Source organism: Strix uralensis, chromosome 14 (genome assembly GCF_047716275.1).
Source record: "Strix uralensis isolate ZFMK-TIS-50842 chromosome 14, bStrUra1, whole genome shotgun sequence".
Classification (NCBI taxonomy): Eukaryota; Metazoa; Chordata; class Aves; order Strigiformes; family Strigidae; genus Strix; species Strix uralensis.
In genome coordinates this window covers 15,226,293-15,244,872 of record NC_133985.1, presented here as the reverse complement: position 1 = coordinate 15,244,872, position 18,580 = coordinate 15,226,293, and positions in this window count along the sequence as shown.

Below are 18,580 nucleotides of genomic sequence, written 5' to 3'. Positions count from 1 at the left end.
GTTTAGTCAGAGCAAGCAAAAAAAGGCATGAGAAAGACCAGCTGCAACTGCACTTGCTGCTCAAATAACAGTCACCTCTTTTAAAAGTTGTTGGTTCTTTGAACTATTCAGGAGAGCTAAACAACTGATCACCTGCCCATTTTCTGACATCCCATTATATCTTTTTACATAGAACTCTCATGGCTTCTGTCTCCTGAACATCTCAGTGAAATCTATTTGAATATAAGATCATCCTGAATGGATCATCAAACCCAGCATCCTCTCACTAACACTAGTAAGTATTAGATGTTCATGTAAAGAATGTAGGAACTGGTGATTGTGGATGGATCAAACCCCAGATACATCTTTCCCATTTTCAATCTTCTGGGGCTTAGTTCTGGAGTACTGGTGCTAAAGCTTTCTGTTTAGGAGCACTGCATGGGCTTTTGTTTTATGAATTTAACTGATTGGGTTTTGAATCCTTTTAGATTAGCTTACATAACACCTTGTGGCAATAAATTCTGTGTTATAACTGTCATGTGAAAAAATAGCTCCTTTTGCATGTTTTAAATCATCTACTCAATAGTATTGCTAGTTCAAGTATTATGAGAATTAGTATATAACAATTTCCTATCGCTCCTTTCCTTGTCAGCTGCGAATTTAGAAATCTATACATTTCTTACTGCTCTGTTTTCTTCACTGTGCGTAAGACCTGCAGTATAGTTAGTTTCTCCTTGTTCAGAAGTTGTGCCATACCGTTTCAATTCTACTGTATCATTTCGAAACCAAAGGGGAAGAACCAGCACTGCATGCAGTAGGGAAGACACTGAACACCCTAGTGATGCTTTTTTTTTCTTTTTCTCAGTTCCCTTGATAGCAGTTCTTAACACAGTTTGCCTTTTTGAATGCTGCTGAACACAGAGATGGTATTTTAATCTGCAGCACAACATCTATGGTGACTGTGTTTGGTGTTTAACTGAACTCAGCACCAGTTTCGCTGGCCCCACAAATGTGGGGCACATTGCCACGTGCCTTTCCATCATGGCCTGGGAGGAGGGAGATCCTTAATTTCAAATTGTAACAACTGGCAAAGCAAGCTGGGTGCAGACTCTTGCTCTTCGATATCTGCCCTTCACTTTTTTTCTGTGAATAAACTGAGGATATTGGTCTTCAGGAGTAGAAGACATTTTAATCTCTGTTTAAAGAAGAAATTAGGTATTATAATTGGAGTTTGCAGAAACACAACTTTTCTAATTTTCTAGATGTTATTTTTATATTTGGCTTCAGTCCATATTGGATCAAAATCAAATTTCTAAATACATTTCTGATGAACTGCAAGTTCCTCAGATTCTGTTGTGGTGCAATGAAACTGATGTTCTTGTTAGTGCTGGTTTCCTTGAGCAGCTGCAAGCAGCTCCCAGAGTTCTGAGTGCTGGAACAGACCTGCCAACTCATGATGTGCTGCAAGAGGCAGTTTCCAGGGTCCAGACTCTAGCCACACCTGAAGGTGCAGATACCTCCAAAGTCAAATCCACCCATTCCTCCCTGTTTTCCCATCGGGGATGACCTTTGGACTGAAACAGTTAGGGGTCAGTAAGCCATCAGGATTTGGTTGATTTGTTTGTTTGGTTTTTACAAATCTTTGTTTCCATGTGAAGAAAATTATGACCCATTGTAATCATACACCAGAAAAAGAGAATAGTGAAGAGAGAGTGTTTCAGATGCAGGCATAGGAGAATAACAGTATATGCAGAAAAAAGAGAGAATGAAGCTGGAATTTAAAAGCAGTTAAGATGAAGGTGCATATCTTTTAAGCATTACTAGCTATGTCTGGATGCAGTAATGGGGCAAGGAGAGACGACTGGCATTTATTGTCAATTTTAAGGTATAGTAAAAAGCAGGTCTTTATGTGAGATTGAATGCAACGTGACTGACAGTAATTTTGCCATCCCCATTCTGTCAGCTGCTGATAAAGTGCATGAGCATATGTATAATTTCTGAATGATGTGAAGACACTTTCTGGTTCATAAGTAGATCCTTTAAAAGAAAGATCTGATCAGTGTAGGTAGAGGGTAATGCAGTTTCAAAGCAATGCAATATTCAGCATAACAGGTAGTAGTTGTAACATATATCATGTAGAGGAACTGTACTTTATTATAATTTGAGCCATCAATTACAGGAGAAGCAGTTAGAGAAATTGAACTAATTTGAACACTGCAATAGAGTTTGCACCTGGCTATTCCAGAAGTTAATATGGGCCATTTGGTGCACAAAAATTCGCGCACATTCCAAATGCCTGGAGAGCAATATTGTTGTTAATATCAACCATATTAATGCACAGTAGAGAGATGTCCAAGCCAGTGATTAATTTACAATTAAAATGTAGGAAAAAAAGAGGAATGTCAAGGCAAATCACATTGTGGCAGGGATCATACTGTGGCCGGGGAGGGTGTCAGTGGCCCAGACTGAGACAAACTTTTAATTTAAAGCAGTATTTGTTTTCATGATTTCATAAAGCTCCGCTTTTTACCCACTTACACAGCTGAAGTCTGAATTTTGTAAAGTCTGTTTGTTCTAAGAATTAGTCAGTAGGGCAGAAGTAACACCGAAATAATGTTCTCTGTTTGTAGGCTGGTTAGCGTCCCAGGCTTTTCTGAACAATTGCAGCTTCTCCAAATCCAAATGTGTCTTTCTGTAACACACGCCATACACACAAACGTATCATGTTACAAACAGAAGGTTGCTAGGTGGGCTGTTTCAGAAACTGTCTTCCTGCTCTGCCACAGAATGTTTCTGCCTCTGGTAAAAATGGCAAAATCCTCTAGTCAACTTCTATAGTTGTAAAACTGCCTGTAGATTTTCCCCCACTCACCACCTTAGCCCATATCACATTCCTATCGGAAGCAGAGAGTCTTGGGGTGCAGGCAGTAACAGGGTGTACTGGAAGTGAATACCCCCTGTGGAAACTGGGGGGAGAGTGCAGAGGAGGCTCTGTCAGTGATGTATGCAGTTCCAAATTTATCCCTCCTAACTCTGCCCTCTTTCCCCCTATACTGAGGTGTTACACACATTTACTAACAGTATTTGCATATCCAGGACCTGTCTGATTCACTATAAAGGAATGTAGGTAGTAAACGTCTTCATTTTTTTAAGAAGTAGAAGTGATCCTATTTTAAGCTTTAGAGCCAAGACTACAACTGCCCGTGTTATGCTTGTGGAACACTGGGAGTGCCGGGCAGAGGTGGTGACTTATCTCAGAAGTTGGGAGGACAACTCTGCCACTCAGACAGCTGCTTCTGCCAAGAGAACACCAGCAGTTTTTTGCAGAAAGTCGCCGCAGGGAGGCTGTATTGAATGTTAACATCAGTCTGCATTCAACCCTAGTGCTGCTTTATTTTCCAGCCTGAAGAAATGAAGGTTGATTCCATACTGTGGCCATACTGTGGATTTCACTCTGTCTCCTCACAACGTTTTGAAACAGTTGAACCATTTCACTTAGATGAGGCAGAGGTGGTTAGTTCTCAAAGTGAATTACAAATTTATGCAAAATTCTTAGAAGTTTCCTGAAAATAAATGACAGAATAGGAGAGACCTTATTGTTACTGCTCCTGAAAAAGTAGTGCAAGCTGAGCTCAGCCCTTAATGGAAAGCATTTAAGGTCAAGGTTCTCTTCTCAGGGTTCTCCATTGTCCAGTAAGCAGTAAATTCTGGCTTTTCCTGTGCCTAGGGCATTCACAATGTTGCTCTTTGTTGTGGATTCCCTGAAGTCTAGAAAGGGGTGAATTCCTGCTGCCAAAATATTACTATTTAATTATCAAACCAATCAACTGTGAGACAAATGTCCCCAGGGAAGCAGTCTTCATTAGTTCCACTTTTTACAGAGCTACTTGGGGTTTTTTTGGTTTCTCATTTTCTCCCACATTAGCAATTGGCAATGTGTGCCTGGCTCCAAATTAGGATGAAAATGTGGGGTTTGGGGATTGCCAACTAGTGGATGATATTAGATGTTCTGAGCTTTCCTTCAGGCTGATGATGTGGCATTATCTGACACTCTTCTTGTGGAGGTTTTGAAGCCATAGTTTTTAAAATGTTCCCACTGTTAGAAGAGTAAAATGTGGGGAAAACACCTCTGAATTATGTTCTGATGTCACAGCTATCTCTGTCATGCCCTTAGACACCTCCTTTAAGTGGCTGTGGTACTTTCCAAGGGAAATTTAGGAGTTTGTATTTGAGAACTGATCCTCAGAGTAGAATTCTCTTCTCTCAGATGAATCATGTGTGATCTTTATTGTTCTCACAGAAACTCATCTCAAGATTCCTCAGTCTTCTGTTTTAGCTCCAGTATATTCTAAGAATCTAGAGCCTGGTATTTGTTATTATGCAGCTGTTCCAGTAAGTTCTTTTGTCCACTGACAACAATCCATCTCTCTCTCACATTTAAACTATACAGGAGGAGGGGAAAAGGACGGGCCATTGTCTGCTTTTTGTAACAGTCAGCCCTTTGACAGGTTTGTCTTGGTTAGCAGTCTGGGTTTCAAGTTCCAAAATTCCTGTGACAGTGGCCAGAGTTAGAAAACTGGTAGCAGAACAGGGCTGAACCAGAAGCACATGCCAGACTAGTGAGGTCAGAATTCTTGGGTATGGTTGCAGCCCGTAAGTGTTCCCATTTGTTACGTTGTCAGTTTGACTGTAGTCCAAGTCACTCAGCTTTGTGCCAGATCCCAAGCCAGAAAGGTCTTGTTTGCCTGATTTCCTAAGGATACAAAGCCTATGAGATCTTGCTGTCTCTCTATTTGTGTCTCTCAGTCCCCTTGCAATTACTATTGGGCCAATTTCAAACAAATTAGACACAGGGGTGGCAGGCTTAAGGATATGAAGTTATGTTTTGTGAAAATGCACAGCTGTATGGAGAGAGATATCCTATGAATGCCCCTGTAAGCATGTAGGAGGAGTAGAAAGGCTGTAGTAGGAGTTCAGTTGGATAGCTAGGAATCCCCTTGGAGAGCACTGTTACCAGCATTCTGGCTTCTGAGGGACTTTGTTCGCTCTTACACACAGGAGAATCCAACCATGAAACACAAAACTATAGGAAGACAGGTCTTTATTGCTCACTGAAGACCTTGTTTCTCTTTGGTCTGGCTATTCTCATACATATTAACTAATACCATAAATGTCTTACATGCCCCATCACATAAAGCCCTACTATGGCTTTCCATCAGCTGTGAACAATGAGAGGACAGAGTTGTAGTCATGCTTCCCTCTTAACACTATTAAATAGCCCCCTAAACAGGTGAAAGAAATGGCAAATCAAAGTCATCTCCAAGCTGTGGTCCAGGGCAACTGTTGTTCGGTAAGCCAGTAAAACATGGTCAATGAAATCACTGCAACTTTGTCTCTTAAGGCCATACATACATATTTTCATGGATGCATGCTAACAAACAAAAAATAAGGAGCTATGAAAGCAGTGTTTGAACAGCCAAAAATTAGTCTCATTTTTATTTGGCTGGAAATTAAAACTACCATGGCAACACTTCACAAGATCGTAGAATCATAGAACGGTTTGAGCAGTGCAAATGCAAATCCTGTAATTAAGGATTCCCACCTGAGTAAATTCTGTTAGGGGGAGGAAATGGTGCTTTAGCAACTTTTACTTTCATGCTTCCCTCATCCTTCTTTTGTATTTCAGTTGTTTGCATGGAATGTGGTTGTTTTGGTTCATGTTGTTTTACAAAAACAAGGCTTTAAAAGCTGCTGGTTGACTATTAGTATTTTACAAAAGCAAACTGCAAGCACCATGACCAGTATAAAAGCTATGAGGTTTTAATGAATTTAAAAGAGAGTTGAAAGATCAAAATCAGTCTCAAAGGTGAAACTGATGAGGTTTATTGTCAAGTTGAGAGGAATGTCTGATGGAAAAAAAATACCATAAATTAACAGCGTGTATTTCTTGTGCTGTCTACAAGAACCAGATTTCATCCATCGGGATTTAAGCGGACATTTTCTTGCAGCATTGAGTAACCTTATCCACAGCTATTTACTACAGCTTCTTCCGCAGGATTATTTGGTACTGGCCACCATCAGGTGAAAGACAGTGAATTAAATAGATTGATCATCTCCCGTTCCAAAGTTCTTCTGTGAAGTTCTTGACAGTTCATTCAGTATTGAATTTACTGTGTCTGGGACTTTCAATTCTTAGATCCTGACAAAGAAATTGAGAGCCACCATCTACTCTTTCTCTGATACTGAGGATAGCTTTGGGAACAAAGTGATGCTCATTTCCAACTGCTTGTCTCCTTCTGGAATAATTGCCAGACAGATCTAAAATTTTGCTTTGCATGCAGTACCACCCAGTAAAACAAGTATGTTGCACAAGACCATAAGGCAGTGGCCTGGTTAATTTTGCACCAGTTCTACCACTTTCTTAATTTTCAATAGTTTCAATTCCTTTCTTTTTCCCATTAGTGTGGCTTTTATTTACTGTCTCCCCCTGTGTCATGAACTTAATGCTTACCTTTGGATGAAAGCTGAGGGCTGAGCTGAGAGAGAAGATATTAGCAGCCATTAAGCTTTGAGGTGCTTGTTCATTAGAATTCATCAGTTTGGGAACTTCTTGCTGTTTTGGAAGACAGGAACAGAAAAAGAGAGTATAAATGCTGCTAGCCTGAATAAAAGGTTCTGTTATGGGGAAGAAGAAAAAAAAAAACAAAACCACAACAAAAACAAAGAGGTAAGAGCTCTGGAGAGGCAGGAGTTGTCAAAAAGCCTTCCCCATCAAACAGACTTCAGAGAACCATAGCAGACGGATTTTCAGTAACAGTCAAATATAAGAGTGTAGGAAGTTGACATGCTGTCCCTTGGAGAGCTGAGGTATTGACAAAAGACATGCAAACTTAAAAAAAGTACATTTGTGGAAAAATCCATCCTGACAAGTGACTGCACTTAAGTCGCCAAATGGACTTCACCCATGGGATGAAATTCAATTATTGTTGCACATCCAACAAATCCATCCATGGGGAAAGCACATGGCCAATAAAAGGGAACCGTTCAAGTAATCAGATCTTTCAAAAACTATTTAGCTCTTTGCCACTGAGTACCTGCTGTAAGTGATGTGTACTTCCCTGCAAAGCTGCTTGGCTCCTCAGCTAGCTGGTTAGAAGTGCTGAGCCATTCTGAGCTGTTCTGGAGCGCAAACACATCCTGCACAAGCCATTCAAAAGAATTTCTCAAATCCCTTTGAGGAGACGTCCGACATCATAGCTTTTTCAATTTCATATTGTATTTAGTACATATGAAGGATGCTTTTGTGTTTGGAGATATTTTTATGATACTGACAGTAGGAGCTATTTAATGATAAAAGGATTGTGTTAAATGGTTTAGCCCAGAGAGTCCCAGGCAAGGCTCCATTAAGTAAGAAGCTTGCAAGCTATAAGTCATTAAGACAGTCTTCCATTTTAAGTGAGGAAGTGTCTAATGTGCAGCTGCTGCTCAGAGTTTATCTTTCCATACCAATAATTACTAGGTGCCATCTCTCTTCTTTTGAGATTACATTATCCTTTGCACAATCTGTGTACTTTTTATTTGCCATCTTCTTGATTTCAGCATTGCCACAGTTATGATCACGAATAAATCCTTCTTAGTGAAAGATCTATTTTGGGTCATTTTTATTTTCTGCTTCATAAATGAAAGCCAGCCTCACTAACGGCATCTAAGCCATTTGTTTTAGGATGCACCTGCATACATATTTGTTTCATAACAAAACCATCTTTGTGAAACTGAAACACTGCAACTGTTGTTTGTAAAAAACAGGCAACAGTGGCTGGCAACAGATGCTTTTAAGAACATGGATATTAGGTGCAAGTGTTTCATAAGTCCACTTAGTTGCTATGGCCAAATTTGAACTTTGCTTCTTTTGCCAGCCATCTAGTTCTCTGCTGTGTCTGGCTGTTTTCATAGATCTGTCATGTTTTGAAGATGTTGTTCTCTAGAATAAATTGAATATCCAGTTTTTCATGACGATTCAGAATGCAGTTTCCCTCAAATATCTGAAATTCCAGTTCCATCACTGTGTACACACGCATATGCAGACATGCACAGAGACATCTGCCCTTCCACCCACCAATAAAAAGAAAAATGTCCTGGGGACTAAGCTGTACTTTTTTTTTTCTTTCTTTTTTTTTACTCCCATTGTTTCAACCGAGCTTTTTTTCATAATCTGTCTGCCTTTCTCTTTCTCTTTACAAGCTGGCAATTTGGTCTTGGAACATTCTCTGGGCTGCCAAGCAACAAGCTTCTCCTTACTCAGATTTTCAGGGAAAAATGTCACACATCCGTTTACACTGTCACCCTGACATAAGTTTGAGCCCACTATCAAGACAAGCGTTATCAGGCACTATCAAGTCACCAACAGCAATGGAGGCTCAAGAATCAACCATCAAGTCTGCACCATCCCAGCCTCAGAGCTGAGAGCTCGAGAAAACTGTTTAGCACAGTTTTATTCATATAATGTGAGTGGATATAAACAGGGTACTGGATTTAACTCTTGTTTCAGCAGTAGGTGTCCAGAACTTGACTGTTCTGAAGCATTCTGTGAGTACTTTAATCTCAACCCACAGCCAGCAATGCAAGTGGAAATGCAGAGGGGCACATGGCCTAGCAAGCCTAAATCCACTCTCAAACCTACTCTTCACTTCTTGATATAATCAGAGACAAAAACTGTTTAACATTTCTAGTTTGACATTAGCAATTTTATCTCAACAAAATAAAAATTCTGCATTCTTTGAAGAATCTCCTTGGGGAACTGAAAAAACTACCTTCGAATCCTTCATAAAAATACTGCATATTTGTTTGATATTTATGACAAATCTTCATCACACTCAAAGTCTATCTAGTGAAGTTGTTTCTCTATCTAACATTCTTTTCAGCATTTGCCTTCACAGATACAGTGACCCAGCACAACAAGAACATAGCATGCCATTATGCAGATATTTTTCATTGTTTGCAGAATCCCTAGAATTCAGCAAAGGAATAGACTGGTAGTTGGTTGAGCCAAGAAACATCTGAATGTCATGTAAAGTTCAGTTAATTATTTTCTAAATAGTCACCAGCACCACTCTAGCGTAGAGTAGGGTTCAACTGGTATTGTTGTGATCACACCGGAGCCTTTCAGAGGGGGATGTTTGCTTTCACTTCGGCCTGCTTAGTTTCACATTGTGACAAAGCCATTTCAGTAAAGGATGCATCCTGAAAGACTTGGAAAAACTGTGGGTGTGGTCTTTTAAAAATTACACCATTGTACTTCCAGGGAATCGGCTTGGTCCGATTAATACTTTGCACATATTCCACGTGCCCTTCAGCCAGAAGCACACAAACGAGCTGTGGCCACAGCAAAATTCAAGTGAACTTCGTCTTCATTGTAATCTCCTATATCTATGTTTAAGGCAGCATAAAATAAAGAGGAAGCACTTCTGAGTGTTTTGGTTCAATGCCACGAGGCTTGAGCTTTCTGGCTCTGCTCTGGGCAACCTGAGCTGTTCTAGCAGTGCTGAGGGGATGGGCAGCTGATTATAAGAGTTGCTCTAGCAGCAATGAGTCAACACTAGTGAGCAACCTCTGAACACACCTCAGCAGGTCTACTGCCCTAATGTCAGAGGTTCCAAAGGTAGCAAAGAATCACCTGATTTGTAGTTCATACTCCAAATCTTGAGATCTGCAAGATAAGATAGAAGGTCTGAGTTTGTTCTATTACCAAAACTCTGAAAAGCAACCTAAGGAGCATGGGAGCACACCCTTGCCCAGGTTTACAAAGGTATTTAAGCATACAAAGATGCAGACAGACACCTAATAGGATTTATAAAAGTGCCTAAGGGAGTTTGGGACCTAATTCCCATTGGCTGTCAATAGGAATTAGATGTGTAATCTACTTAGGCAATTTGAAAATCCCACTGGCTGCATCTTTTCATGACTAAGTACCATTACAAGCCTTAGCCTTAATGAATAGAATTATTATTATACTTGGTTTCATTTCCTAAAACTCTGATCTTGGTATGAAGGCTTAGGGAAAAACTGCTTGACTCCAAGCACAGATGGGTGCCCTGGATCTGAAGTGTCAGGAAGGAATAACTGAGCTGCTGCAACAGTCTTCATATCACCGTTGTGTCTGCAACTGGCCCAGAGAGCTCCCAGGGGTTTTGTATATTGGTCAGCTTGGCTTTAATGTGTGTCATGTAAAAAATGCAAGTGACTTGATGAAGGAAAATTCTGCTCACTCACAGCAAAGTAATAAAGAAAACAAATTCATAAGTGCCCAGAGGCTGTGACTAGCCAGTTGAAAGGGTTTCATTTTTCCTGCAAAGAACAGTGTTGGAATCTTCTCACCACTCCATGGACTGAATTAAGTCCCATCTGGTGCTGGAGAGAATTCACAGCTTTGGGCAGTACAAGGACGCTTTGGTTACCCTCTTTTGCTCAGGCAACCCAGACACAGGCTGCAGTGCAGAGTTTAACTAAACAACAGTCTATTCCTTTCCCTTTTTCTTGTCAGGCTGGGACTCAAACAATAACCAAAATTTCCCTATCCATACAGCTTTTCAAAAGCTGTGAAAAGCTTGATTTCCCTAGATTTCTACATGATGTAGTTTTCATTAAACCCAAATTGAACCTCTCATAATTGCTTATCCAATTAACTTTACATGTTGAGTTATGCTGTGAGAGTCAGTTCAACGTACAAAAGGGTCTGAATGAGTAACTGGGGTAGGAAATAGCTGGGATGGGTTTCTACATTGTCTGAAGATGCAAGAAGGTACTTATTATTTATAGGGTTTCCATAAATGTGTATGAACAAAACAAGGTGGTTGACATGCTTTTTGAGCTTGGTGGAATTTGAAAATACCCTTTGTGTTCAGTAGGAATATTTTGACACTGAAAATTATAACAGTCAAAAACTCTTTTAAAATGTTACGTGTGTTGCTGGATGAGAACCTTGCTTGGAGTCAGTGGAGTCCTTGACCGGGCAGTATTCTGCATACATGTGACTAGTAGCTAGAGTGCCTTACATTGGCTAAAAATCTGGCCAGAGACTTTAAGCACATGATTTTTGTCATGTCTCACTCACTGTGTAGAGTGGGTAGAGAGGAAATCTGAGGACTGCTAGAAGAGATAGTAAGTTCTTGTATGGGAACGTGAGTCAGCACTTTAGAATGTTTGACAATAATTTCGCAAATGCTGCTTTTTATTATGTCCCTGTTTGCATTTTGTATAGAGAGTGGTTATAACAAGGTAGTGTATGACTGTATGCCAGCCTGACAAAACGTAGATGGTTGTTTTCCAGTGTATCACACCAGACAACACGTCCCGTAACAGGATTTCTTGATTTCCTGGCCAGAACTCTTTATTGTTTCAGCATCTGCATGTGCACAGAGCTGAATACAGCCAATCTGCTGTACAGGACAGTCTCACTTGAGGCTCAGAGTAGTTTTTTGAATCAGAAAGAAAAGGGTACACACTGACTGTGGCTGTAATGCTCACTGACAGACCTCAAGGCAAAGAAAGAGCTGAATGTCCTGTGAAAATGGGCAAGTGCCTAGGTGCAGTCAGCACTGGGGATCATGATTGAACAGGCACCAGGAACCTACATAAGGCTTGGCTATAGCCAACTGAAGTCAGTTTTACTGCAGACTGCAACTGCCTGCTGAAATCTTGCCACAGCTAGAATTTCTTCCCAGCACACCCATTGCTGAGCAACAATGTGTGTCCTTTTCCAGAGAATGGGATCAGCCCAGTCTGGCTCTTGAGAAACACACCAGCTGCACTTGAGGGGCTAATGGGATGAATGTTAAAGGAGTCTGCAGACCCAGCAGAATGCGAGGTTTCCATAGCTCACGGCAATTAGGCAGTGTAATCCCTCCTGCGAAAGAGACACCCTTGCCAGAGGCAATGGCATTTAGGTGCGAGGGGATGCACCATTACAGGGAGCAGAGGAAATCTGTATGTACAGAAGCCAATTGATCTGTAGAAATAAGGACAGCCAGCTTCTTTATTTTTTTTAATTTTTTTTTTCTTGTAAGTCTATTTGATGCTAATGAACTGGAGGGGTATTACGAGTAACTGCTTCCTGGCACGGAGTACACAGACATTGTGCAAGATTCCTTTCAGCTCAGCTTTGCTGACATGCTTGGTTCTGACCTCAAATATCTCAAGTTTTTCCAGTTCTGAGTTCCTCTACAAGTGAAAAGGCCTGTGTCAGTGAAATTGTGCCAGAATACCTGGGGAGCTGGGGCAGACTGGAAAGACTGGGTTGTTCTCCCTATGATCCCAGGCAGGGGGTTGAGTTGCACTGCAACTCTGGGAGGCCAGTCTCCAGTAGAGGGGAAGAGGCATCAGGTGGGATGTGGAGGGCTAGTGCGAGCAGGATGAGTGAACACACTGACTGCCATCAGGCAAATGGCTCAGTTCTTTTATTTCCAGTGGAAAATATTTCAATTACATTTTTTTTTTCTTTTCATCAACATTTTTCTTAGATCCTTTTTCATTTTCTGAATAAAAGGAAATCATCCTTGGCATAATAATGGGTGAATACTGCCGTGAAAAAGACAGTTCCCACTAAATGCCCCCTGCTCCTTCGGTAGACATTTTCCAACTAAAGGCTCTGGAATTTCAGCTGTCCCTGCGTGTGCTCAAGATGAGTTTTACTTGGGGTGGTTCATGTTCCTTCCAGTCTCTGCATGTTTTTTTATCACTATTAGTCTGATTCAGCATCCCTTGAAAAGAATGGACATCTTCCTGGTGACTCCATCAAGACTGACTGAGCTGTATTCACAACACAGAGGAGGCACAGGTTCTAGTTTCTCCTCCTATCCTGATAATGATCACAGCAATAATTTTCACTCCACCTGGCTAATTTTCTTTCTAATTTTCACTCTGTCTTGATTGGCAAGCTACAGAACTAATTCTCCTGCCTCACAAGGGGTTTACAACCCTCCCTCTGAATATACCTCTTAAACTTCAGACTTGGGATATTTCCTAAATTAGTTTATTTTCCTTTCTTTTCATCCACGTCCTCCTTTAATTGGTGAGAAGTTAGCTGACAACTGGGAAAACCTGCCCATACAGTTTCATTTCCCTGTGTTTTATTTGTTCTGAGTTTTCCTCATCATTTTATTTGGAAAATGTTCTTGAAAAAGTGTTTATTTGCCCATCCAGTCCCAGGGCAGGATCTGTGTCTGTGTGTGAATGTGGGCACATACATGTAGTGTAGCTAGTAGTATCTCCCTGAAACATCTCTCTTGGCTCTACACACACATCACAGCACATTGACCAACAACTGCAAAGACATTAGTTATTGTATATGAGGGAAAAATCTGGCATTCAATTGACATGATCATTATTTTATAAACTTGCCTACCTGTAGCTGTAAAGAGTAGTTTACTTATCCAGAGGTCTTAAAGGAGCCACTGCTGGAGAGGCTGAGGGAGAATTTAATAACATTACTTGTTTATGCCGTTTGAGAGTTCTGCTTTGTCTTTGATCTGTGTGTGGGCATCTGTATTTCAACTTTACTCATCATTTCTTGATCTTGTTAGCTGTCTTAAAGCACTGCAATGGTTTTAATGCTTTTTACTCAGATTGCTCTGAGAGAGGTGTTAGTTCTGTTTGGAGAAGGGAGCACTGAGATTGGAAGCTTTACAAGGTCTGAAACCCCTCCTCCCTTGTTGCATGTTTGGTAGTTTTTAACTGCTGGAGCTCTCCCAGCAGCTGAAGGGCTGTGTGATATAGAGGAGACTTCACTCAACTTGAGCTCAAGGGGCCTGGGATTGAGTTGAAAGTCTATTTTTGACTAGCTAAATCCAGCTAGTCAAAGTTGACACAGCTGTGGACAAATCCAGCTGTGCTGATAGATGTTGCTGTTCCCAGGAGATCATCATAATCATCTACCTTGCCAGAGGTTACTGCCCCAGCCATTCTGCCAATGAAACATGCCATGAGTGACCCTGAATTCAAGCAATACCAGGTGGATGGATGGATGAACTGAGCCAAATGATTTTACAGGAAGCAAACTACAGCACACTCACACGAGCCTAATCCATCAGCATGTCTAAAGAGGGAAAGGTGGTACACTCTGTGTCAGTGTCACATAGCTGGGGACAGGGTCTCACACAGGCACAACTACATGGAAAGAGGACATCACTCCCTGGCTTAAGTCATAACCTTCCTCAGTTTCTGCTTCACTCCCCGCCTGTGTCACCAGGGCTGGTTAGAGTAGAACTTGTGACAGTGTCTCTCACTCTATGCACACTGTGCAAAGTGTTTAGTGCTCATCCCACACCACAGAGTGCTGCGGAAGTACAAATCCTAGAGATAAGAAAAGTTTACATCTTTTGAGAATGAGTGAAGGTGGCAGAGTCTGACCAAAGGTCAGAGAGTGATATGGAAACCATCCAGAATTAGAATAGATTATTTTTAGCAAGCAGCTCCATTCTCAAACATTGCTCTATCTGGCTTGCTGTAGCCTTGGAGCCACTCCTCCTAAATGCATACAGTGAAGGTTGCTCTTTGAAGAATTAGGGTGGAAAGGAATTAATCAGTCCTCCCAGCAAACATAACATGGTACAGAAGAGAGGAAGGATTTGTCAGGCTTTAAAGTAGCCAAAAATTGGCAGCAGTAACAAAAAAGCCTTAAACTGATGGGCAAATATGGAAAGCAAACATATTTGCTCTGCTGAGCAGGGACAAATATATCTAGATAAACTAAGAGAAAGATTTCACTTTTCCCTAATCCTCATGGCATTTCCAGCCCACAGATTTCTGGGAATCTGGTGGAGGCCAAATCGCATGACATTTCTAGCCAGATTTGCTGACCAAGGACTTTGGGATCAGCCCTGAACTTTGGACGATTAGTCAAAATGAAATGCTTTGGGCTTAGCTATTAACAGAGCGTCTGGAGCTCTGTGCTGTGAGAGTTGAGAACCAATCAGCTCAGTGCAAAGCCAGGAAGCCTGGCTGATTCCAAACAGCCTTGCCCTTATCTCTAGTAGACTCAGCCTAGACTATCAGCCCAAACCCTAGATGTCTGCTTTGTGTTTTACCTAGCTCTCCTAGGGCAGAGGGGGTTAGTGAAAGAAGCTACCAAATGTATGGTACCCTGAAACAGCGCTACAGAGGTACCTGCTGTCATCTGCTCCTTACCTTTGGATTTACCAACTTCTGCTACCTCTTTTCTTGCTCCACACTTTCAAGGTTACTGCTTCTTCCCTTCGCCTCTCATTCTGAACCCTGAGGAGTGAAGGCTGTGCCTTCATTTTGTCATCTTCCAAATCTGGGACTGCAGCTATTGCCTCTAGTTCCAGGGCTGCCACTGAGCCTGGGCATGGTCTGGGCTGTTGCTATCCAGCGCTGCTCCACTGCTCCTCTGTGAGGCTTCCCAGCACCGCAGGCTCTAGTCACGCAGCACAGAGCCGCCCTGCTTTGACTGCAGGAGCTGGCTCATGTCTGGCAGGACTTGTGCATTCAGGCTGCATGTTGGGCAAATGCAGCTGCAGCACTGGAGCCCAGCTGTTCTTGGAAGTGCTGTAGCCACATGCAAACAGCGCTGCATTTTAGCAAATATCTGTGGCTCAGGTAATGTGTAGTAATCTTCCTCTGGACAACTTGGAGTCGCCTGCGCTTGTCTGGGCACCTGTCACAGATACGCAGAAGGGATCTCGATGGGAGTTGCCAGAGTGAGTATGATTCAGGCATGCAACCTTCAGCAGACTTGAGCGTACTTGGCATGGGGTCAAGACTCTCACAACAGCTGTGCCCCTTTGCTAATGGTTTGACAAATATGAGCATTTTTGCATTTGTCACAAAATCCCCAGGCCTGTCGCTTTCATGTTTCCCAGGGCTTTAATTCCATGCCAGTATATTGGGCTGGGGGGAGAGAGGGAGAAGCAATGCTCCACAGATGGCCAAGGCTGGAATATCCTGGGAAGCATTAATCCTCTGAAGACAAATATTCCTTGAAGAGAGAGATTTTAAATATGTGCCGCATTTCTACAAACTCTTTAAGCTGGCATAAGCCAGCCCAGCAACAACCTCTTTCAGAGGGAGGTCCACCATTCCCGTTCCTCTGCCTCCTCCTTCCTGGCCCAAGGCTGCTCCTTTCCCCATGCTGGCACCGGCACACACACGGTTGTGCAGTGAACCAGGCCAGGGAACTCTGCCAGGTTAAAACTAAACAATTTCCTTTTCCCCAGGTTAGTTTCAACCTGGATGAGTTCCCTGATCTGGTTCATTGCGGGGCCACAAGAACACTTGTGTTGGCGCAAAGCAGGGAGTAGCAGAGGGAGTGAAGAGGAATGTGGACTGGGGGTGAGGGGAAGGAAGGGCCATTTCCTTTAGCGGCGATGCTGGTTTATACTGGCTTAGAGAGTTGGTGTATCTGTGGTGTTAATTGCTCAAAATTATGTGCTCCAAACTGTGTGTCACAGCTGAGAGATTTTCAGGAATAAAAGCCTCTCTCCCTTTTAAATAGGGGCCTTATTTCTTAGGTTCTTATTAGATCAAAGTTTGGAGGGTCAGAGTCAAAACTGAGTCCCTAATGTTATTAAGCCAAATAACTGACAATCTACCTAGGCATGATAAAAGGGGAGAGGGAGGCACGGGGATAGGAAAAACTGCTTCTAAAACTATACAGCAGTTTAGGAGCAGACCCACAATGACCTGGCATGTCTCCTTGCAGTGGTGGCTTCCTTGTCTCTCTGTATGGCAAGGAGAAGACTGAGTCAGTTGTCTGCCACACTGCACTCAGTTCCCATGTGCATTGATGGTGCATACTTATTATGTGTTTATTTGAATATCAAGGAGAATAAACCTTCTGAGTGGCAGCTTGCTGAATGATTTGTCAAAAGTTGGCTCATTTACCCTAATAAAATGTGAACTAATTCCATTTATCTGAGTGGAGCTTTCTCTGGATTTACAGTGATGTAACTGTAAGCAAGATGAGCCCCGCTGACTCTATAGCAGTATCAGCAAGTATTCTGCTGTCCAAATCATACTGCTGGTGTTCTACTAAGTTCATCTGAGGCATCCATTAAATTCTGGGGCATAAACGCTGCCTTTTGTTTATAGCTGTCGTCAACAGGAAGATATCAGAATCTGTCCCATTAATGGAAAAATGGACATCAGCAAAAGTTTCCAGTATTTGCTCCTCTGCAGTCCCACTGAGTGAGAGACTTATTTCAGTCATGCTGGGCAGTCCCGAGGTTGGTGTGGCTGTTCCAACTTTACATGCTTTTCTCTAACATGAAGATATGACATGTTCATTATGCTTGTTGTGTATGTAATTCACACCGAATCAGCCCCAGTGTGTTGCATTTTGAGGGTGAGGTTCTCGTGCACTGATTGTGATCAAAGGCATAAGAAATTCCCCTTTTTAAGAAAAAAAAAAAGTTAATTTTAGTTACTTTCTTCTCCTTTTCTTTGGTTCCTCAGAGTGTTACTGTTTTCCACTGAGAAGATAATTTAAAGTGATACTTGACCATATTCCCATACCTTTTCCCACCTGAGGAGAGATGTACTCGATCTGATTTGCATATTTATTGATATATGTTCCTAGGATGGCCACACTGTGATGTCGTATCTCATTTACAGCATGTTCCTGCTGGCTCTGTAGCTTGTTAAAAGAAAGGCACTGTAAAAAGAAAAAAATATGCAATGCATTATATGTGGACTACAAACATAAAAGTGACTGAAGTATGGAGGGAAAGGGGTAGATTGGCAGCCTGGAGATATAATAAGCCATTAAACCATTTAAGGGAGGCCTGCTGAGTTTGTTGTTCAATTACTGTTACTGATGAAGAATGTCAATAATTACGATTTTCAACCCTCTATGACATTTACATCTGTAAAAGTTTCAGAGATTGGCTTTACTAAAACCTAGGGAGGCTACTATTAAGGAGCTAAGATAAGGCTCACAGTGCATCTTTTTACAAAAAGAATGTATTATGCATATGTACTCAGCTTATTCGAAGCCCACAGCTTTTAGTCAACTCTGGCAAGCCCAAGCCAGTTGAAGCAATAGGAGGGTCTGATCTCACACGTACGTCAGGAGTCTGAGATGAATAGAAGAAATGGGAATGTTTACTCTTCACTGAGCCAGACACATGGTGGAGTACTTCTGTGTAACATAACTCCATGAAAACTTTGCCTAGGAATGATAGAAAAGTGCTGATTTCATCCATCCATCATCATCATCATCATGATATAACTTGAATTCTTTGAAGAGAATCTTATGCATCTTTTTTTTCTGTTTTATGAAAGTGACTGTTAGCTGATACAACTAGATACAACACTTTATTTCTGATAATAGACAGGAGTGGTAGTTTTGCCTATAATAAAAGTCTGCATAGGACTTTTGCCAGTGGCTGGATTTCAGTCTCTGGGAGGCAGATCAGGTCAATTTTGTATTTGCCAAGCGCAATATGGCACTATTTTGTATGCTCCTACCCCACATTCTTATTTCTTTCTTTATTTTCTAGATTTAGAAAGTTGGTGTGTTAGAGTAAACAAAAAGAAATTATATAAACCCTTCAAAATAAGAAAAGGTTAAAGGATTAATAAACTCTGG